Source organism: Nothobranchius furzeri, chromosome 11 (assembly GCF_043380555.1).
Source record: "Nothobranchius furzeri strain GRZ-AD chromosome 11, NfurGRZ-RIMD1, whole genome shotgun sequence".
In the NCBI taxonomy this organism is placed as follows: domain Eukaryota; kingdom Metazoa; phylum Chordata; class Actinopteri; order Cyprinodontiformes; family Nothobranchiidae; genus Nothobranchius; species Nothobranchius furzeri.
The window spans coordinates 35583103-35605761 of NC_091751.1; the positions used below are offsets into that span (position 1 = coordinate 35583103).

Below are 22659 nucleotides of genomic sequence, written 5' to 3' on the forward strand. Positions count from 1 at the left end.
TTTGAACTTCTGTGCCAGTCATGGATTGTCCATAATGAACACCATGTTCAGACATAAAGGAGTCCTTATGTGCTCTTGGCACCAGGATACGTTAGGCCGCAGCTCGATGATCGACTTTGTTGTTGTTTCATCTGATCTGCAACCACATGTCTTGGACACTCGGGTGAAGAGAGGGGCGGAGCTGTCAACTGACCACTACCTGGTGATGAGCTGGCTCAGATGGTGGGGGAGGATGCCGGTCAGACCAGGCAGGCCCAAACGTATCGTGAGGGTCTGCTGGGAACTTCTGGCAGAGTCTCCTGTCAGAAGGAGCTTCAATTCCCACCTCCAACAGAACTTCCAAAAAGTTCCGGGGGAGGCGGGGGACATTGAGTCTGAATGGACCCTGTTCCATGCCTCCATTGTTGAGGCGGCCGACCGGAGCTGTGGTCGCAGGATCGTTGGTGCCTGTCGTGGTGGCAACCCCTGAACCCGCTGGTGGACACCGGCGGTTAGGGATGCTGTCAAGCTGAAGAAAGAGTCCTATCAGGTCTTTTTGGCTTGTGGGACTCCAGAGGCAGCTGACGGGTACCGGCAGTCCAAGCGGAACGCATGGGAGGAGTTTGGTGAGACCATGGAGCAAGACTTCCGTACGGCTTCGAGGAGATTCTGGTCCACCATCCGGCGCTTCGGGGGGGAAAGCAGTGCGCTACCAACACTATCTATAGTGGGGATGATGTGCTGCTGATCTCTACTCAGGACGTTGTGGATCGGTGGGCAGAATACTTCGAAGACCTCCTCAATCCCACCGACACGTCTTCCAGTGAGGAAACAGAGTCTGGGGACTTTGAGTGGCCCTCTCAAATCTCTGATGCTGAGGTCACTGAGGTGCTTAAAAAGCTCCTCTGTGGCAAGGCTCCGGGGATGGATGAGATCCGCCCAGAGTTCCTTAAGGCTCTGGATGTTGTGGGGCTGTGTTGGCCGACGCGGCTCTGCAATATCGCGTGGACATCGGGGGCAGTCCCACTGGACTGGCAGACCGGGGTGGTGGCTCCCTTATTCAAAAAGGGGGACCGCAGAGTGTGTTCCAACTACAGGGGGATCACACTCCTGAGCCTTCCTGGTAAGGTCTATGCAGGGGTTCTGGAGAGGAGGGTCCGTCGGACTGTTGAACCTCAGATTCAGGAGGAGCAATGTGGTTTTCGTCCTGGCCGTGGAACACTGGACCAGCTCTGTACCCTTAGGGGGATCCTGGAGGGTGCGTGGGAATTTGCCCACCCAGTCTACATGTGTTTTGTGGATTTGGAGAAGGCGTTTGACCGCGTCCCTCGAGGGGCCCTGTAGGGGGTACTCTGGGAGTTTGGGGTACCAGGCCCTCTGATATGGGCTGTTAGGTCCCTGTATGACCGGCGTCAGAGCTTGGTCCGCATTGTCGGCAGTAAGTCGGGCTCATTCCCAGTGATGGGCTCGACATATGGGAGGCGACATTGCCTCTCTTCCATTCATTTTCAATGAGACATGCACAACAAAGCGATAATCGCGGGTCTCCCTCCTACTAAGCGAAATGCGAAAAACGTGCATGTTAAATTTTGCACTCGTGCACGTGTCGTCCACAGGCGACCCAGCGACGCGATCCCAGAAAGTTGAAATATTTTCAACTTTGCATCGCTGTCGCTCGGACGAGGACCAATAAACGGAGGTTTCATTCGCTGACCAATGAGCGGACAGGATGCTCCGTACATCTCCGAGCAAACATGGAGGAGAAGTTGATTATTATTATGTTTTATATAGTAAAATCAGAAGTAAGATTTCACATAACTCTAGCAGCACCTTGTGAAACATCATATCTACCACTTTATTAACTCTGAACCGCTTAAATAACCTTAATTCCCTCCAACCTGACACAGCCAAACAAAACAACGGAAGTTTCAATTTCGCCATGGAACAGAACGCATAGATGGCTTTGCCGCTGGCTGCTGCCGCGGGTCGCCTCCCGTGTGTCAGGTAATAAAAGAGTCAGCGACGAATTTCGCTGATCGCAGTCATTTGTCGCCTCCCGTGTGTCGAGCCCCTGAGAGTTGGACTACTCCAAGGCTGCCCTTTGTCACCGTTTCTGTTCATAACCTTTATGGACAGGATTTCTAGGCGCAGCCAAAGTGTGGAGGGTATCCGTTTGGTGGCCTGAGGATCAGGTCTCCGCTTTTTGCAGATGATGTGGTCCTGTTGGCTTCATCAGAACGTGATCTTCAGCTTTCGCTGGAGCGGTTCGCAGCCGAGTGTGAAGCAGCTGGGAAGAGAATCAGCTCCTCTAAATCTGAGACCATGGTCTTGATTCGGAAAAGGGTAGAATGCCTTCTCCGGGTCAGGGATGAGGTCCTGCCCCAAGTGGAGGAGTTTAAGTATCTCAGGGTCTTGTTCACGAGTGAGGGAAAACTGGAGTGTGAGATCGATAGGCGGATTGGTGCTGCATCTGCAGTGATGCGGGCGTTGTATCGGTCTGACGTGGTGAAGAGAGAGCCGAGTCAGAATGCGAAGCTCTCGATTTACCGGTCGATCTACGTTCCTACCCTCACCTATGGTCATGAGTTTTGGGTAGTGACCGAAAGAACGAGATCGCGGATACAAGCGGCCGAAATGAGTTTTCTCCGAAGAGTGGTTGGGCTCTCCCTTAGAGATAGGGTGAGAAGCTCAGTCATTCGGGAGGGGCTCGGAGTAGACCCGCTGCTCCTCCACATCGAGAGGAGCCAGTTGAGGTGGCTAGGGCATCTGGTCTGGATGCCTCCTGGATGCCTCCCTGGTGAGGTTTTCCAGGCACGTCCAACCGGGAGGAGACCTAAAGGTAGACCCAGGACACGGTGAAGGGACTATGTCTCTCACCTGGCCAGGGAACGCCTTGGGATTCCCCCGGAGGTGCTGGCCCACGTGGCCGGGGAGAGGGAAGTCTGGACCTCTCGTTTTAGGCTACTGCCCCTGCGACCCGACTCCGGATAAGCGGATGAAAATAGATGGATGGATGGATATTAATGTAAAAATAATTTAATTCAGAACCAATTTAAATGACTTTGTAGTTAATATTATGTTCCTCACTAACCCTAACCCTAATTTGTTTTATGTTAAATAATAACTCTCTATTTATTTTTATTTAGACGCTGCTGAAGTAAAAGTAACCAGATTATTTTTCGAAGCGTTCCGGCGGAGCGTGTCCTTCCTGGTGTTGGCTGATTTTCCAGGGTTATCTGGAGTTTAGAGTCCTCGTCTGGCCTGTCACAAAGTGCTGCTGACACCAGGTCTGCCCTCTTTGTCTCACTCTCACTGTGACTTTGTTGTGGCTGGGGACAGCGGACGCCCGCCACGTCCCATTTCGCTCTGCCAGGATCTGCGAGCTGCACACCCACTGGTGACAGGAGGCATTCAGATGTGATGTCCGTCCGTCCATCGGAATCAGACGGGCGGACATGACGGCTCGGACAAAGCTGGACCGAGTGTGAGCCTTCAGACACGTTTCACTGATGCATCATATGTTCACAACACCCGTTCATTCACCCATCAGACACGTTGACCTGTCATCCCTTCAGGGAGGGCCTCCCAAGTAAGAAGCAGTTTTCCTTAAATCCTTAAAGAGCTAGTCTGAAGGATTTAGTAACATCTGCCAGAAAAAAGGCAGATTACAACCAACTAAACTGTCTCAGATGTGGATTTTCTGCCTCCAGCTTTGGATTCAGGTTGTTTGAGAAAGTTAGAGACATCCACCGACGGTGTGGAGGGAATGGAGCGTTTCACTTCCCATTAAAGATGGCCGCCAACGGACACAAACATGGCAGCCTTGAGCGCTAACAGGTTGTAGCAACGGTTTTATCCGGTCTAAACAACTAAAACTCAACATCAGATCATCTCAGCCTCAGCCTGACATGAAAGCGAGCAGATCAGAGGAATTCGTTCACTTAAGGTCTGAGACTTCATAGTCAAACCTCTGACTTAAAAACATCAAGTCTAAACAATCATGAGGAAAGATCAGCTAAGATGCATCAACATGTTTAAAAACGGGGAGGGGCCTGCCTAATGGAGTGCTGTGATTGATGGATGTAATCAGTTCTGACCGGCGTGTTTGGGAACACCTTAGCAGAATGTTGGAAGACCAGAAAACAGTTTGTCTGGTAAAAACTTACTTTAGTTTGAAGGTAATGAGCCTAAACCTGGAAAACAAGTCGTAGTAAATGCAGCCCTTTTCCTTTCGGAGTATTCCGTCCATTCCCAGAAGTTTCTCAGAAATGTTCTTTGGCTCCGTGCTCTGCTCTCCAGCAGAGCCCTGCAGAGATATTGATTGATGTCGGACCGCGTCTGGCCCTGGTTAGGAGCCGGCGACCTCGGGGACCGCCGCAGAGAGACGGAAAGGAGGACGGAGAGGGACACTGGGACTGAAGAGCGGCTAGCGGAGAACTAAACGCTGCTATGCTATTGATTGACATAAAAGATAGAGCCGGCTGAGGCTGAGCTGACACCATGACGAGGGGGTTAGGATTCCCGGTCTGGAACAATCTTGGGATGCTTTGGTGACCAAATAGAACCCATATCCCAATCTGACACGGACAGATTAACTGCTGCGGTCTCCCTGGAGCCGCACAGTTCAGGAGACAGATAACAGTAATAAGACATCTTACCGGTCATCTTTAACCTTTGACCTCCACACAGTAAGGGTTATAACGTAAATATCAATGTCAGGATAATGAAGGCTGGTAACATCTGACTTTTGTCTCTATAGTTATTGTAATTTATCTTTATCCATGTGCATTCAGAGCTATCGTCTCTAATCAGGATCCCCCTTCTCTCCAGTCTTTCATAAAACCTGATTAATGCAAAAACAAGTTTGATTCTGAAAAAACACTTAAAGAACTAAACGATGTAAGAAAAGAGACGAAAATGCAGGAAAGCAATCAGGGAAAATCAACTCCAGAGAAACTGTTGGGCTCATCCGAGAGCTAAACTCCACCATTTAAACACAAACAACCCACCTCCGACCAGTCAGGAACGAGTCTGATATCAGTGATCACGCAGCCCAGGAAAGAAGAACCCAGGAAACCCTCCTACCAGTACATTCAGGTTCTTTTTAGCGTCTCCAACGTCTCCCTCATTATTTTTCCCTCGTTATAACTCTGAAAACGACTCGGGAGGTTTCACTTGAAAACCTCCTCCTACTTGTCACATCTGAGGGGCCAGACGACTAACTGGAAGGTTGCTGGTTTGACTCCAGCTTCCAGTGTCAGGTGTTGAGTCTCTTAAGGAGAGAGGTGATCTCAATAATGATACGTTGGTGAGAAGTTTGATTTCTGGTCACATGATGTAAAGTCATACAAATATAGTCGTCACATTTATGGTACAATGTTAAATGGTTTCTATATGCGAATCGCCTTCTAGGGTTCTACAACCCCCCAAGGTGCTTTACAACACATCCAGTCATTCACACACACACACACACACACACACACACACACACACACACACACACACACACACACACACACACACACACACACACACACACACACACACACACACACACACACACACACACACTGACTCGAGAACCGTTGGAAACATGTTGGAAACCACCTGGAGACCACTGCTCCCCAGTTGAATAACAGCTGTACTTTTTGGACTTTTTTACCTGTTAAACCAGTGAATTATTTCTATGGTTCCTGATAAATCCAGTCCAAACCAAACAGACTGCCTCACCTGCAGCACAGAGGGGTAAATCCACCCTGATCAACAGTCTAATTACTGGTTTGTGTGTTTCTGATGAACTGGTCTGCTCGTGTTTGATGCTGAACACCAGCTCAGGTATTCCTGGGCTGGTCTGTGTGTTTAAAACAGGACAAAACAGGGAAGGTATTCACGCCGAGAACAAAGCTGCTTCTATAAAAGAGCGATAACGTGCAAACACAGCTGAGAACACAAACCTCGGTCCGGCTCGCACCGCTGTCCAGGAGCAGCACAAACACGTTTACGACACACTGCTTTTATTTAAATCAGGTTTAATGATGCCTTTAATGATGTTTAGTGATAAAACTACAAATAAAGCTGCCGTTGCCATGGCGATGGAAAACGCCCAGGCGAGAAGGCAGGACCTGATGGCTCTCAGAGTCTTCTGTGAGTTTTAGGACCAGAGATTACCAGAAGGAGGAGGTGATGGAGTCTCAAATGCCACTAAAAGCTGCTCCAGGAGCCAAACACACCCCAGCTGAGGGTGATGGGTGTGGGGAAAATGGCTGCCTCAGCAAACGGAGCTCGCTTAATGTTCCTCTAAGAACAAGAAAAACATAAGCAACTAAATAAAACGTAAAACTCCTATTTTATGTATTAATATCAGAGAAAAGTGGTTTAGGAGGTTCACCTGGAGGGACTAGGGAGAAACAGGGAAAGGAGATGAATAAAGGAAATTAATCATTTGTCCTCATAGCTCAAACGGGAGTTCAGTTTGATCCAATCCTGAATGAAACCGACTGATTAATTATCCTTTTGTCCTCGTTCGCATCGTTTCCACCTGAGTAATTATTACTTTATGAAAAATCCCTGAAAATACTCCACAAGTACCACAAAGTAGTTTTGTTTGTTTTTCAGCCTCATAAATAAAAGTTTCCGTAGGTAAGAGAAGGAAAAATGTTGAAACTATGGAATTCTGCATCCCAAACGTTTGTTTGCTTTAAAAGGTGCACCCACATTCCTGACTCAAGCCTGGACGGTTAGCAGCAAACGTATCTATCTCTTCTACATCTACAGCCGCTGCTCCTCCTCATCAAAAGGAGTCAGCTGAGGTTGCCTCCTCTGAGGGATTATAAATCCTCTCTAGACTGGGAACACCTTGGTATCCAAGAGAAGGAGCTGGAGAGTGTGGGAATGGGGAGGTCTGGATCTGTGACCTCCATGACCAGAGCCTGGAAATGTGTGTGAGGATGGACGAAATCATCCAACATGGCTTCCAGACGCTGCTAGCTGACAGCTTTTCCTGCCGCAGCGTCTCTGCATCCAGCGCCGGTCGTCGTAGGAGGAAAGGCTTCTGTGTTACTGATTAAGTGAGCAGACACAGCGCTCTGAGAGGAAGGGAGAACAGTTAGTTCTGTAAGTCTGATTAATGCCGGCTCAGAGAGCACGAGGCCTCAGCGCCCCACAGATGTTCTTCCATCTGATCCCTGACAAGCATCACGTCTCCGCATCAGGCCACGGGATGTGTTAGGAACACTTAATGGTGTCAGAGCATCATCCCCGGAGATCTAGCTTTAGCTTTAGCCTCAGCGCTAGCGAGGAAAATCTAAACATCTACAAAGTAAATGTTTTATCTCAACGTTTGTGCAAACCTTGATGAGAATGCCAAAAACCGCTAAATAAATACTTTACAGCGTTTCTGAATACTTCTCCCTGCGAGAGCTACACTTTAGCCGTAGCGTGAAGACCACTTCCAAAGGAAATACAGTTCAAGGATTTTAAAAAGGTTTTAATATTTTTTTGTTTGTATTTTATCAAATTAAAAAACAAACTTAAAGAAAAAGTTTCCTTCTGAAATTCTCCGTGAAACCAGCATGTTGTTGGATTCAAACAGGAATCAGGCTGATTGAAGTCGTAATCATCTGTCCTCTCTGGTGCTGATGGACAGCTGTAGTATGATGGGGAGGAGGAGGAGTGGCTTTGGCGCGTGCCAGAGAGCAGCGGCGTGTTTGGGTTGGTTTGCAGATCTCCTAATTGAAAGGAGTCAGCTTCAGAGAGCCTCCGAGTGGACGGCGGTGCGCTTTCATGGAGGCGGGCTGCCAGAACGAAAACATTCAGGGAGTTGGCAGCATCCCGCCGCACCCTCAAAGGAAGAGGCAGAGCTTCAGTTATCTGCGTCTGCAGATGGAAAGTCACCGACAGGTTTCCGAGTTACAGTCCAGCTGGAGTGGAACGGTTCGGTTCTGAGGCTGAAGTCCATGTGGATCAGCCGTTTTCAGTATGTGCTCATCTGTCTGCCCTGGTGTGTCTAACCAGACACGAAGGGCACGCCAACAAACCGAAGCCCGTAGTTAAGTTAATTATTATAAAAATAAAACATGATAAATGTTTTTACACCACTGAGCCAAAAAATCCAGGATGTGACAATTAGTGACACCTAGTGGGATAAACGGCGAATTACAGTCAACTGAAGGCTCCTGGGCCGTTTTAGGGCAACTGCATCGTAACTGCATCAGCAGGGACTCGGGGAGTTGGGTTCTCCTGGGGGACACCCTAGACAGGTCTCCTGTCCATCACAGGGACAATACCAGTCACCCGCTCGTTAGGACCAATACAAACTGAGATATGTGGAGGTTAGTTTGGGTTTCTGTTGAACCTGACATTAGAAAAAGAGAAATGAGCTCCAGAGGTCTGGCTGCTTCCTCTTTAGTCTGCAGGAGGTTTTAAATGTTTTATTTTCTCTGCTGACATCACAGTTATGTTTTCAACAGCCAAACATCTACAGTTTGTGGTTACTGAGATGATTTATGTATTAAGAACCAGCTCTGGTCCTGTTTTTGTACTTCGGAGGAGCCAACGAGCACATTCAGACTCTCTGTCATCCTGACAGGCCGAGCAGAACAAATGTTGTTTCTCTCTGAGGTGTTTGGGTGCTCTGCCGAAGGCGTCAAATTTATTTGTCTGCATGGTCTCTGAGGGGGGAGGTGTGTGTGTGTGTGTGTGTGTGTGTGTGTGTGTGTGTGTGTGTGTGTGTGTGTGTGTGTGTGTGTGTGTGTGTGTGAGTGTGTGTGTATGCATGTGAGATTCCTGGTACTGTCACATCTACAGCCGTCTCCAGCTTTGTACCCAGCGGTCCTCTCCGGCCGGCCCGATCCTTAAAAGCCAATTTTTGATGATACCTTGTCCAGCATGGGCTCTTTTATCACTGAAAACCTATTTTTAAAGATTATTTCTGATTCTAACGGGTCACTCTGAGTTTTCATGCAAGCTGAAGATGAAAATAGACTCCTACACCTATCTGCTGCATTAGCTGCTGATAGACAACAGACGGTGAAACTCTAGGATTAGAAAATCCTCTCACTGTGAAGAAGCGAGGTGTGTGCATATCACTGATTATAATGAGCAATCCTGCTGTTTACAGCCCACCTCTGACCTCTGACCTCTGACACGATGAGCTTAAACCCTTCTCTGTATTTTTAGAGTTGAAAGCTGAGATAACCCACTTCCTGAAAGTTTAGAGTAAAATAAGCACAAAAGGAAGTGACTGAAGAACCTGATGACAACCAGCTCCATCACACTTTCAGACCTCCTACTTCCTAACCCTAAATCCTCCGATTGGCTCTTTGTGCTGTTGAATCGTGTCCTTTAAGGAAAGTTTCTAGTTTTATATTAAAATATCTGAATAAAGAGACAAAATGTCAGGAATTATGAGGAAAATGTTCCTGGAAACGAGCCTTAGGTTGGTGTTTTTCCTCCATGTGGAGTAATCTCATTTGGAATAATTACCTCCAAAAACATTTTGTTCCGTTTGCTCCACTTTCTAATCCCAGTAGACTAAGATTCCCCAGAGATGAGATTCCTAAGAGGAATTCACAGCTAAAACATTTTCACCATATCGGAGCGGAATGTTAAAACGAGCGGCTTCGTGTTCGGGAATCTTCAGGTCAATCGTTAGGGATAAATTTACCTTTAAAGGATCGTTCCAGATTTAACCTGAGCTACTCAGGCTGAGCCTGTCGTTCCTGAATGGAGTTTTTATCCTGACTCAGATCGGTACCGGCCTGGGCTGACACCAGTCTGAGACGCATCACAAGGAATAATGTAAAATTCCCTAAATGTGGACACTGGTGTTGGAACAGCTAATGTTCTCATCAGCTTGGTTAAAGCATCCGATTCCCAGTTTGTTGCCAGTTCATCCCTCATTTCATGTAAGATTCCCTTCAGGCCGTCACAGCTTGGTTTCCATTGGGTGGAGGTTCCACTCGTCTAGACGCAGATCTGGGATAGAGCTCGGAGAAGAGCGGCAGCTTCTCCTCATCGAAGGCAGTCTGATGAAGTGGTCCAGGATTCCACCAAATGGGAGAAGCCAGACCCGTGACTCACTAAAGGAAATATTTATTCTCATTGATTTGGAAAAGCCTGGGATGCTCTAGGAGGAGCTGGAGAGTTGGTGGGGAGAGGACAGATTTTCTTTGTGTCCCTACCTTGGATAAGGGATGGATGGACAAAAGGAAGACCATAAAGACCCCTCAGAATCTATGAAGGACAGCGGGACTGTTGATCCTGTTTGGGAAGGCTAACCGAAGTAAAACTAGGGATGAACATTCTTCTCACCTTCCTCCATCAGTCAGTGTCTAATTGGGATGTAAACAGTTTTCTTCCCTTAATCCTTGAAATAATAACCTGACTTTTCTCCTTGGTCTCTTTTCCGTTTGCTCCTCCACTGGGATGCTGGGAACGATTTAAACCTGGCAGATTTCATCTTCCTGCTCCACAGCTGCAGACCTTTATTTTCCAAGGTCTCTCTTTCCGTCATATTAAGAGTTCAGTCATTTTTTATTGCATCAGCATGGCGGTCCGACCTCCGGCGTCTGCTCAACGCCGTCCTCCCTCTGCTGCTAATAGCTTCAATGAGGCACCGAGTTGTTCGAGTCGCGGTTCGACTTTGCTGGTTTATGATATTTATTATTATCATCATCATAGCCCACCATCGGTTGTATCTGAACCCTGGACAGACTTCACTGCTGTCTACAATTCAAGATGGCCACCACAGCCAAGTGACCAGTCCGTTTTTCAGATATGGAGACAAAACTTCTCAAGTGTCGGTTACAGCACAGTCTGAGCGCTAATCAAAGATCACGTTCACCGTTCGTTCAGCAGAAAACGATCTTTGTTTACAGTTTTTCTCAGTTGCTTTGGTGCATTTCTCACAACAGAATTGATCCCTGCACCACTACTAAGGCTCTTCTCAAAACAATTAGTGCAAACTGCAAAACATGGTGGATAACGTGCAAAAGTGAGTCACTTCATCAAAAAGCAAGTCAGTTGTTCAAAATAAGTAGTCAATGCTTCAAAAGCAAGTCCCTTAATCAAAACAGATAATATCTTCATCAAAAGCAAGTACTTATATCAAAGTGTCAGGGCTGTCACAATCACAAGTCATTACACCAGCACCTCTGGCCACAAAATCAAATGGTTTGAACATGTTCTCATTGTGATGGATTTCTTTGTAGGTGCTTCCCAATGACATGTCAAGTCTGGACAGCATGCATGGCATGTTGAAAACCATAAATTGTAAAGGAAAATCAAGACACTTCATATGCACTCTTGATAATATTTAACTGAAACTGTTCACAGCATTGTGCAACTGGGGAAATACAGTAAAACAAACATTTTACAGCAAACATAAACTCACTTAGACAGTAAACCTTACTGCAGTAGTTATGAAACAAAAAAACTGAACAGACACGGCTGCATATCAATCATTGATATCTAGACGCTCCCGCCTGTCTGCCCACATATTTTCATCAACATCACAGGGAATGTCAGCTCCATCGATGCATCGGGGAAAGTATCTTCTGGAGTGTCGAATCCACCCTCTGCAGGACTCTGCTGTGATGTCACCACAAGCTGCATCCATAGCTGCTAGCAGGGCCATGTGGGTATGTGGATGCCTGTCATATACCTTCCACCTCCAGGAAGAAAAAAACTCCTCAACTGGATTTAGGAATGGAGTGTAAGGAGGAAGAAACTCCATAAGCATCCTGTCGTGTGCTGCAAACCACTGCCGGACTACAGCAGAGTGATGGAAGCTAACATTGTCCCAACCCACCACATACATTGTCCGATTGTCACCAGGACACACACCAGTTTTCATTAATGATTTATGGAGATTTTCACGGAAACTCCTTAAAAATAGGGTTTTCAAAATGGGTGCACAAATTGTTTGACAAGATGTTCAACAGTTTTGAGTGCAATGGCACAAGCAATGAAATGAAGACTATTAGTTGTAAGGACAATGACTATTCAGCCGGCACAAGCATAAATAATTGTGACATTCATGATAAAAGCAAGGCGATAGTGATGAATAGCAAGTCAAAAGTGACCATTCTTTAGACATTTGTACTTACTCACTGCTTCATGTCCAAAGGCATTTGAAGGCAAACGAACATGAAACCACCACTAGGTTGTGCCAAAACAACTACATGTTGTGGAGGTTGAACTAACTGTTGTGCAAAGTTTAATTCTGTTGTGAGAAATGCACCAAAGCAACTGAGAAAAACTGTAAAACGGCTGCAAAAGGCAGCGAGCAACGTTCAGGAAGAGCTTTAAAGCTGTTACAGCAAATCTGCAAACGGGCTTGTTTTAAAGACAAACACGGTCACAGAACACTCACCCCTCCGATCAGGAATCTTCCCTGAGACGCTTCTGCCGGAGCCGGAAACCTGCCATGCCGGACGAAACCGGATATCTCTGTGTGTTTATTAGATTCAAACGCTGATCTAGTCAGAACAAGTTGGACAAATGTTTGTATGTTAAAATCCACAACAATGTGCCATGGAAGCTCCGTTGCTATGAAACCCTCCCAGTGATTCAGGATGAAGGGATCCCTCCCTAAACTAATCCTGAACCCGTCACCGGGGTGAGAACACACTCCAGTTTGTGTCAGAGGAAGAGGCGGATGACCGCATCCGCCTGACACCAGTGTTAACACCAACCATGGTCCGAGCCTGACGGAGAAGGAAACATCTCGTCTGTTTCAGGAAGAGTTCATAACTTATGATCATGAGGTGAATAACAATCAGCGTGTCTAAAATCCCCTCGCCGGGGAGCGTTGGTGGGATTAGACCGGACCTGGGCTCGGTTTCTGCAGCATAACCAGACCAGAGAGAGAGTAATGGAGCATGTTTGTGTGTCTGGCGGCGCCCGTGGCCCAATAGCATCTAGCTGAACAGATTTTACAGCACATGTTTGTTATAAATACGTGATGACTCAGAGCTGCCCGAGGCTCAGGGTCATCAGCAGGTTTTATTTGTCCTCCACTAGTGCTCCAACGACCCGGCTTTAAAGGCTTAACGTCTAAAATCTGAGTTAAAACAGGTCTGTTGAGGCTAAACGTGACAGAAAGTTCTCCTGCGTCTGCAGGGGGAACAAAGACAACAGACGGACCTTCAGGGTCCAGGTAGGTCCCGCTTCAGCTCACAGGTCTTCTCAGAACTTCCTGAGAGCTTCAGCTTCATATCTTTCCTCATCTTTGATCAGATTTATTAGGATCTGGATTTTGTCTGGTCTGAGAGGTTGGTTAGACCCGGAAGTCCCACTACTCTGAACTTAAACGTTCTCCTTTAGGGACTCCGTGGAGTCCGCTGGATCAGTCGGAACTCCGCGGTGTCGCTTCTGGCAGCTCTAGCGGGCGTCACGGCTGCTCCGGAGTGAGCTCAGACCAGCCGTCAGTTTTAATTACTCATATATTCTCATTGGCAGGAATAAAAGGTAGAATGGCTTTCCGCAATTGCTTATTAAGTTAAATAAACACACATGACCAACTGGTTTAAAGTTGTGAGTTTTTCTACATCCTGAAGACAAATTTGTTTTTCTTTGACTCTGAAGAAGTCAGAACTTAACTTTTCCTGTTTCGCTTCCTAAAACCTTCAGACTGTTGGAGAACTTTGTGCTCTAGTGAGGGAGGAGTCGTGTGGAGGTCAGAGGTCAGCCGTCGTCACCAAACCCACACTCAACCATTGAAACCAGCAACGGCTTATTCAAACTTGGAAATGAAAACAAGACCAAGTTTCTTAACCGGAGGTCCAGGGTCCAAACTGACTTAGACTGCAGAGAAGTTGTTGTTGTTGTTAGCTTTTAGAAGTGACTGTAAAACTGGTTTAAATAGGATAAAATGTGGATTTGTGGGTTTTTCCCTCCATATCTGGTGGATAAGGACTGGCTCTGTTTGGATAAGTTACATATTTACATCTGCAGCCCTTATCTGCTCTTTATGCTGCACTTATCGGACTTAGCTGAGCACACAGGAGGGTGTTTGTGTTCTCCAAAGAAAAACTTCCAGGATCAATAATAATAAAACTTCCGCTCTAATCCCAGAAATGCTGGTCGTGGAAACAAATCTACACTTTCTAAATCACAGGTTAGAACGTCGACTTTTAGCCAACAACCAACAAACAAATAAAGGGATTTGGTAAACTATGGGGCTAAAGTAACGCGGCCATTTCTGCTCTCTGGTATTTTGTCTCAAATCTGAGCAGATAGCTGATATATTTTCTAAACACAGAATATTATTAGTAGCTAAAAGCTGCCGACGAGGAAAAAGCTCTCAGGACTGGAAACCTGAAGCTTTATTCTTTTATTTACGGCCCTGTGCGTCCTGCAGAGGGTGAAGCCTCTCCGCTCCACACGTTCATCAGGAATGTGTGGAGCGCTGGGAGGTCGATAGCGGGTCGAACTGCTGCCACTCACCAGGACCTCAGAAGTCGATGCGTGTGTTTCTGAAGCCATAATAAAAGCTCCACACCTTTTTTAGCCGCCGGATCATTAAAGTCCAGAGAAACGTTTGAGAGTTTGAAAACATGAATTGATTCTCGGCTGTAAGGATATTTTCCTCAGACACTTCTGGTGTTTACAGCCCACTTCCCTCAGGCAGCTGCACAAAGGCACGTTATAGACCTGGGTCTGGTTTAGTGAAGTCCTGCTGGTGAAGGTTTAAGACGCGGCCTCACTACATAAACACGTCACCGAGCAGAAGCTGGTTATCGTCACCACCAAAAGGTGAAAGGTGAGTTAATATTCCAGTAATTAAACAAAACTCTTGGAAAGGCAAAAACTAATAATCTGACGTGTTTTAGCTCCACCTGAGCTCCTCCCTTTATCCGCTTTAGCATCGCCGTCACAAAGCTAACGTCTGAATTCACGCAAACGTGGATCCATGAAGTCCAACAGCAATGAGCTCATCTGCCCTGACTAAAGGTGAACACAGGTGAGACGGAGGGGACAGGTGAGATGGAGGGGACAGGTGAGATGGAGGGGACAGGTGAGACAGTGGGAACAGGTGAGATGGAGGGGACAGGTGAGACGGAGGGGTCAGGTGAGACGGAGGGGACAGGTGAGACGGAGGGGACAGGTGAGACGGAGGGGACAGGTGAGATGAAGGGGACAGGTGAGACGGTGGGGACAGGTGAGACGGAGGGGACAGGTGAGACAGAGGGGACAGGTGAGACGGAGGGGACAGGTGAGACGGAGGGGACAGGTGAGACGGAGGGGACAGGTGAGATGAAGGGGACAGGTGAGACAGAGGGGACAGGTGAGATGAAGGGGACAGGTGAGACAGTGGGGACAGGTGAGATGGAGGGGACAGGTGAGACGGAGGGGTCAGGTGAGACGGAGGGGACAGGTGAGACGGAGGGGACAGGTGAGACGGAGGGGACAGGTGAGATGAAGGGGACAGGTGAGACAGAGGGGACAGGTGAGACGGAGAGGACAGGTGAGACGGAGGGGACAGGTGAGACGGAGGGGACAGGTGAGATGAAGGGGACAGGTGAGACAGAGGGGACAGGTGAGATGAAGGGGACAGGTGAGACGGTGGGGACAGGTGAGACGGAGGGGACAGGTGAGACAGAGGGGACAGGTGAGACGGAGGGGACAGGTGAGACGGAGGGGACAGGTGAGACGGAGGGGACAGGTGAGACGGAGGGGACAGGTGAGACGGTGGGGACAGGTGAGACGGAGGGGACAGGTGAGACAGAGGGGACAGGTGAGACGGAGGGGACAGGTGAGACGGAGGGGACAGGTGAGATGAAGGGGACAGGTGAGACAGAGGGGACAGGTGAGATGAAGGGGACAGGTGAGACAGTGGGGACAGGTGAGATGGAGGGGACAGGTGAGACGGAGGGGTCAGGTGAGACGGAGGGGACAGGTGAGACGGAGGGGACAGGTGAGACGGAGGGGACAGGTGAGATGAAGGGGACAGGTGAGACAGAGGGGACAGGTGAGACGGAGAGGACAGGTGAGACGGAGGGGACAGGTGAGACGGAGGGGACAGGTGAGATGAAGGGGACAGGTGAGACAGAGGGGACAGGTGAGATGAAGGGGACAGGTGAGACAGTGGGGACAGGTGAGACGGAGGGGACAGGTGAGATGAAGGGGACAGGTGAGACAGTGGGGACAGGTGAGACAGAGGGGACAGGTGAGACGTAGGGGACAGGTGAGACAGAGGGGACAGGTGAGACAGAGGGGACAGGTGAGATGAAGGGGACAGGTGAGACGGTGGGGACAGGTGAGACAGAGGGGACAGGTGAGACAGAGGGGACAGGTGAGACAGGGGGGACATGTGAGACAGAGGGGACAGGTGAGACAGAGGGGACAGGTGAGACAGGGGGGACAGGTGAGACGGAGGGGACGGATACGTGTTCTCTATGAGGGATCTGGAGGCCTTAATGACTGAAGAACAAAGTTACTCCCCCCGCCCCAGGAGCTTTTAAATCCAGTTCTTCATGATTTTTTTATTTGATCGACTCCTAAATAAGACCAGCTCTCATGAAGTGTTTTACAAACATGATCTCAGATTATTAGCTTTAGTTTTGAAGAGAAACATAAATAAAAGGAGACCAGAAACAAGAATTTAACCGACAACTCTTCACTAAATGTGTCTTTCATGTGGAAAAGACCTCCTGGTCTTCAGCTACATTAGAGTCAGTCTCACTAAGTGGCTGTGACAAGCCCCTTCGATTATTTTCCCAGGAGCTGCCGGGTGAGGGAGTTCATGTTCCTCAGCGGGAAACAGAGCGGAGCGCCGTCCCCACAGGGTCTGATCCCACAAGGATAATGCCAGTAAATTCACTTGTTAGGGACTCCAAACAGGAAGGACAGTTGTTGGTATTAATTCAGGAATGATTGGGTGCTTTAGAGACTAAATGAGGCGGAGCTTCTCGGAGGCGTTCTGCCCAGATGCAGCTGTCTGCTTCTGGGTCTGATTCCAGCAGCAGCAGCAGGTTGGAGACCATGGAAATACCAAACAGGCCTTGAGGTTCTCTGTCCTCGCTGCCTCCCGTCTCTTATCGGTTGGGGAAAACAGCGAGAGGCCGAGACGGCAAACACATCTGACAATTCCAGTCAGGCACATCACCCGTGGGACTGATGGGATCGACCGTCTCTGCAAAAGGCGTCGGTGGACGGAGACGGATGTCTTCAGTCCAGCAGCTGCTGCATTCGTTGTTCACCAGCAGGTTTCCATTTTCCATCGGAGCGATGGGAACGACGACTTTAGGTGACTAATCGTGTTTGTAGTCGTGGAAGAACCCTTCAGGAGAAAACTCAGCCACATCCTGGCCTGACCCTAACTGGAAAAACTATAAAGATACCAAAGAACATGGAGATGTTTGGATGACGAGATAAAGATGATATATTAGTATGGATTTAATCATTTCCTGGAGTGGAAGTTAAAGGACGAATGAGATCTCTCTGTGTTGACTGGCCGATGAGGTTGTGGGATTTCTCTGGAAGCTCCTGTTCAATCTTCGAACCCGGACGGGTCGGGCAGAAACTTTTTAACATTTTACAGGAGAAACGAGGCCAGAGGCGTCGCTATGATTCACGGTAACTCAGGATGGAGCCACACGAGGGTGGGGGTGGGGTGGGGGGGTGGGGGTGGGGGGGTCATGGACGTAATGAGACGTAAACACAAACAGAAGCACGGTGGCTAGCTCCTCGTCCAGACTCAAACCAGCCGTTTACACAAGAACATCATGTCACATTTCCGTTGTGATGACGAAGGTGAGAGTTTTGGTGATGCGGCTCGGTTCTGACCTGCTTCAGTTAAACACAAAAACCCCAACAGAAGGGGGTGCTCTGACATCGGGAGGCCAGTTATTCATGATCTAAGCGATAGTGAAAACCTGCAGGATCGTTTATATAGCAGGTTGTCTTATGGAACTGGAGCGGCGAGAGTTTATTAATCAGCTTTTAAAGCGTCGCACCTCAGAAATAAAGATGATAAAAGTAAACCAAAACAGAACAGGATTTAGCTCCGCCCCCGTGCCTGTAGACTGATGAGAGGAACTGTCTTGGTTTGATGGTTTAGGTAGGACCCAAATGCAGTGAATGAGGTGGAGAGAAGATCCAGGAGCAGCAGGTAAGATTCAACAGTAAAGTTCTTCAGGAGCACAGGAACATTACCGGGAGCCAGCATGAGGAACTGGGCTACAGGAACCCAACACGCTAAATAAAACCATAACTACAGCTGAATTAGAAAGCTGGGGCATCAACTAAACAAAGACTTACAATAGAAAAAACACGAACCAAATCAGAAGCCTTATAAAAAGGGAAAAAACAACGAAGGACCAAAGAGCGGCTAAAAGTAACCGTGGCTGGGGACAGAAAACACATCTAAGAAAACAGAGGGGTCAAGGGTGATGGACATATGAGGAGGAGGACTCAAATTAATACTGGGGAGACATGGTAGAGGGCATGTGGAAGACAGGACAGGGATGGATTGAGGGGACATGACAAAAACTAAAAACACAGCTCTGATCATCTCCCTTCGAGGACCTTCCTCCTAACCTCAAACATTTCTGACTCGGTTCTCAGGCCAGCAAAAAGAAAAAAAAAAGTTCCTGAGAACAGTTAGTCAAACGACACAGTAAAGGTCAGAGGTCACGGGGCTCACAGCTTCCCTTTGACTTTACAGTAGCTCTAGCAGGACAGGGGGTGGGCGAGTCATGTAGAAACCACCAGAATGGGGCCATTTTTGTAGTTTTGTAAAGTATCTGACCAGTGGCTGATCTGCTGCACAGTAAAACTTCGGAAAATAACAGAAACATAGAGGTCATGTGAGTATCACAAGGATGGGTCTGATCCGTTTGACTTCTCCGTCTGGGTTCTGCTGTTGCTCCGGACAACACAGCCTAGGGAAAGATTCGTGTTTGCAGAGTCTGAGTGGAAGGCTTGTGAAAGCGCCGCGGTGGCTTTCATCTCTGCTGAGGTCGCTCTCGGACTTCTAAGCAGCAGCTGAGCACACTGCTCCTCTGTAGCTGCCGATCAATTCCCATTTCCAGTCCCGGAGTTTTCTCCAGCGCTGTCAATCTGGGAATCGATCGTCCAAACACCCACAAGCGGATGTGTGCGTTTTAACTACTTCCAGACAGGTTTTAGGCTTTTTTTGTGGTTTAATTCACACAAACATGTTTAAACTTGGGCTTAAATGATGTTTAACTTGTATATTTTAACTGTTCTGTGAGGTTTAATGTGAATATTAGTGACTAAGTGTGTTGATTCTGTAATTAGGAACGTTAATCGCCTCTCTTCTGTCATGATTGTGTCTATTTTATTGGAGCTCTGGCGAAAGGGGTCGATAGCTTAAATCCTCTTCTCCATAAGAACTCAACAGACATGGAGCTCCTGTTGGCTCACATGAGATCAAACAATCTGAAAATTATCATCACCACAGATAACCATGGGCTCTGAGGGAAAGCCCCGCCCCTTTGGGAGCTCAGGTAGACTTTACAGGAAGTTGGATGTCATGTGACTAAATTGGTGATTTGACCTCATTTATGTTCCTTCAGTGGTTTAAGTTTGATGACTTTGGGAGAATTTATTATGAAACTTTGATGCGTGTGAAGATGTCACTAAGAATCTCACCACTTGAACACGTTCTACATCCACATGCGGACATCTTTGTCTCCATCCCTGCTGCAGCAGGACGTGTGGACCCTGATAAATCACACAGAGCTCCGTTATATCAGAGACAATTCTTTCTCCTGACAACACGACTCCTTGTCTGTATCACGTGTGAGTGGTTACCATGGTAACCCTAATGAGAAACTGGCAGCCGCTTTAACACCGCTTGGTGCTCCTTACATTTCTTTTTACAGTTTAAAAATTAGAATGTGGCCATCTTGTAGCTGCTGAGATGATCTGCCCTAAAGTAATTTCTGGAAGCTTTTCTTATTCATTCACAGATGTTCTAGTTTTTTATTGTCGTCAGCATTTAGCTGTTAGGCCTGACTGCAGCCTCACACACGTGTGTGTGTGTGTGTGTGTGTGTGTGTGTGTGTGTGTGTGTTGAAGTTCGGCTGTAGACGTTTCTTACATGCATCAGGCCCTCGTAACTCATGCACATGCAGACGTGCATGGTTATGGATCAGCTGGGATGATGCAGGGGAGAAGCATGCTACAACGTCTCCTTGTTTACAACATGTAGCTTGTGTGTGTGTGTGTGCGTGTGTGTGAATGTAGTCATTAACATGCTTTAAAATTCGTCGTGCAACACCTTCTTACATCCTGATTCTGACGACTGAAGCATCTCCGGACTGAGGCGTGTCCTGTTGGACAGAAAAAGACGCACCACTGGTCCTGCTGCTAGCTCAGACTCAGGGGACCAGCAGTGATCACCAGATGGTCCTTCATGCTTTTTACGACGTTTTCAGTTAAAACTTGCAAATCCGTCTCCTTCGGCTGAAATAAGAGCATGAACCTCAGAGGGAAGAGTATTTCTTCAATCGTTTCTCATAACCTTCGTCTAGACTCCAAACCGGCCTCTCCTGACTAGGAGCCTGGACACAGTCTTTTATGTCTGAATGTACTTATTTTAGGTGTGTGTGTGTGTGTGTGTGTGTGTGTGTGTGTGTGTGTGTGCGTGCGTGCGTGCGTGTGTTTGTGTGTGTGTGTGTGTATGTGTGTGTGTGTGTGCGTGTGCGTGCGTGTGTGTGTGTGTGTGTGTGTGTGTGTGTGCGCGTGTGCGTGGGTGTGTGTGTGTGTGTGTGTGTGTGTGTGTGTGTGATTGGGCCAGATTTTCTGCTCCAGTTTTCCCGCCCTTCCGCTGCGGTTCGCTGAAATAGACTCATCTTAAATCTGCCAGCTGGATGACAGCAGGAGGAAGGGCCTGAGCCTCGTGTTGCTGTGTTGCATTTATTCATGAGCGAGGAGAGTACACACAGTTCTCCATGTGAACACATGAATCACTCCGCTGGATGTTCAGGAACATGTCACACTGTTGGCTCCTCCTCCTCTGACCAACTCGTTCAGTAGGAAAATGCAGCTCCGATCCATCCTGGATCAGGTCTGAGGGTTTGTGGGTAAAGCAGGACTGAGTCACATCGGCCAACCAGCTTCCTGCCCTCTCGGCCTTTCTGCTGACTAAACAAAACCACGTCCCAAATGTAATTCTTTTCAGTTTTTAAATACACAGAAGTGGAAAATAAAATAAGGTAGAACTTTTATCTGCCGTACGATTATTTTGGTTCAGTTTTGTTTGTTTAGTTGAAACATTTGATATTTTCTAACTTTTATGTTTATTAGTGACAAAAGTGACGGATTCACTTGTAATAAACTCAAAATCCCAACAGCATTTGAGTAAACGTTGGATTTTGGACCCTCCCAAGCTAACCAGTGTGGCTCTCGCTGGAGCAGCTTTCTGATATTTAGTGTTTGTAATAAACCCGACAGTGTTTAGAGAGGTTTCAGACACTTCTTAAGGAAAAAGCCGATAGTGTCATAGACGTGTTGTTCTTACCTTCCTCAACGAGTGGCGGATGGCGTTGTGAGTTCGACCCAAAGCACTCACAGACAGCCCAGTCGGAGCTGGAGATGACAGCCGTGTGTTGTCCACACTGAAAGATAAAGGTGGAAGGATTCATGATAATCAAACATTTAGAATGGTTCTTTTGTCTCCCCTACAGTATCTGTTACATATGGGTCATGATGACATCATTTAGAGAGTTCAGACGGCCAATTGCTAGCTTCTTAAAGACGTGCACATGGGCCTCAGACCCTTGGAAACCAGTGTTTGGTTGTTTATTACAACAGAGACCAGTAAACGGACCCTTCTGAGGTCTGTTTCCCTCCTTTACTGCCAGATCAATGGCCTTCACCTTAAACGCGGCATCATATGAACTCATACGTGTAGTTACCATGATGAGGGGGGATGGATTCGAAAAAAAATTGTCATCGTGCCGGCTGCTTGTATATGCTAAATTAAAATGAGCACTTTCTTCGATTTCCAATTTTGACTTCCACCTGTTTCACTTTCTGCTAAAGCGCCCCCTGCAGGTGAAGGAAAATCTTCAGTAAAGCCGCACCTCATTATAAGCCGCATGGTTCAAAGCGTGGGAAAAAAGTAACGGCTTATAGTCCGGAAACTACGGTAAATGTAAAGTGTGTTTGCACAAAACCTTCTCCGGGTTTATTAAGCCTTTACAGTAAGTTGGTTAAACAGTAAGCTGTCATTTGGAGTCGCGTAGAGCTACGGTTTGATTTATGACGGGAAATAAGAAACTGTCAGCAGCGCTGAAGCTACAGCTGCAAGTCTGCAAAACAAGCTAGCTCAGACCTGCCAACCATGTCAAAATTTTGTAAGGAAAATGAGAGGTTCTTACATTTTATTTAATGAGCCATAAGGCGTGGTATTCCATAGTAAATATAAAATCCGCCTCACGGATCGGGGGTTATTTAAACCAGAAGATTGGATCTTTTTAATGCAGAGATTATGTAACCGTTATGTATTCACTCAGAGACAACAGAATAGAGAGTCAAGTTTAAAAGTTAAGAATTTTATTACTAACAATTAAACTAGACTTATTTAAGAACTAAGTGTATCGTGTGACTAAAAATGGATGAGACGGTGAATGAATGACGTGTGATGTAATCAGAACCAGCAAATCCGAAGAAGCGATTAGTTCTGACGGGAACTGAAGATGTTGT

The 22659-nt window shown here is 47.4% G+C and overlaps 1 protein-coding gene across 2 annotated transcripts in view; it reads left to right on the forward strand.

Moving 5' to 3' along the window:
- basp1 (brain abundant, membrane attached signal protein 1) overlaps positions 1 to 22659 on the forward strand; it is a 34881-nt gene that overhangs the window by 6486 nt on the left and 5736 nt on the right. The window contains exon 1 of one of the 2 annotated variants that reach the window (XM_054747272.2): positions 14722 to 14743. The exons of the other annotated variant lie outside the window; for it this stretch is intronic. The gene's annotated coding sequence lies outside the window, so the exon portion shown is untranslated. Of the gene's footprint in view, positions 1 to 14721; positions 14744 to 22659 lie in introns of those variants that run through there. 2 annotated transcript variants of the gene reach the window in all.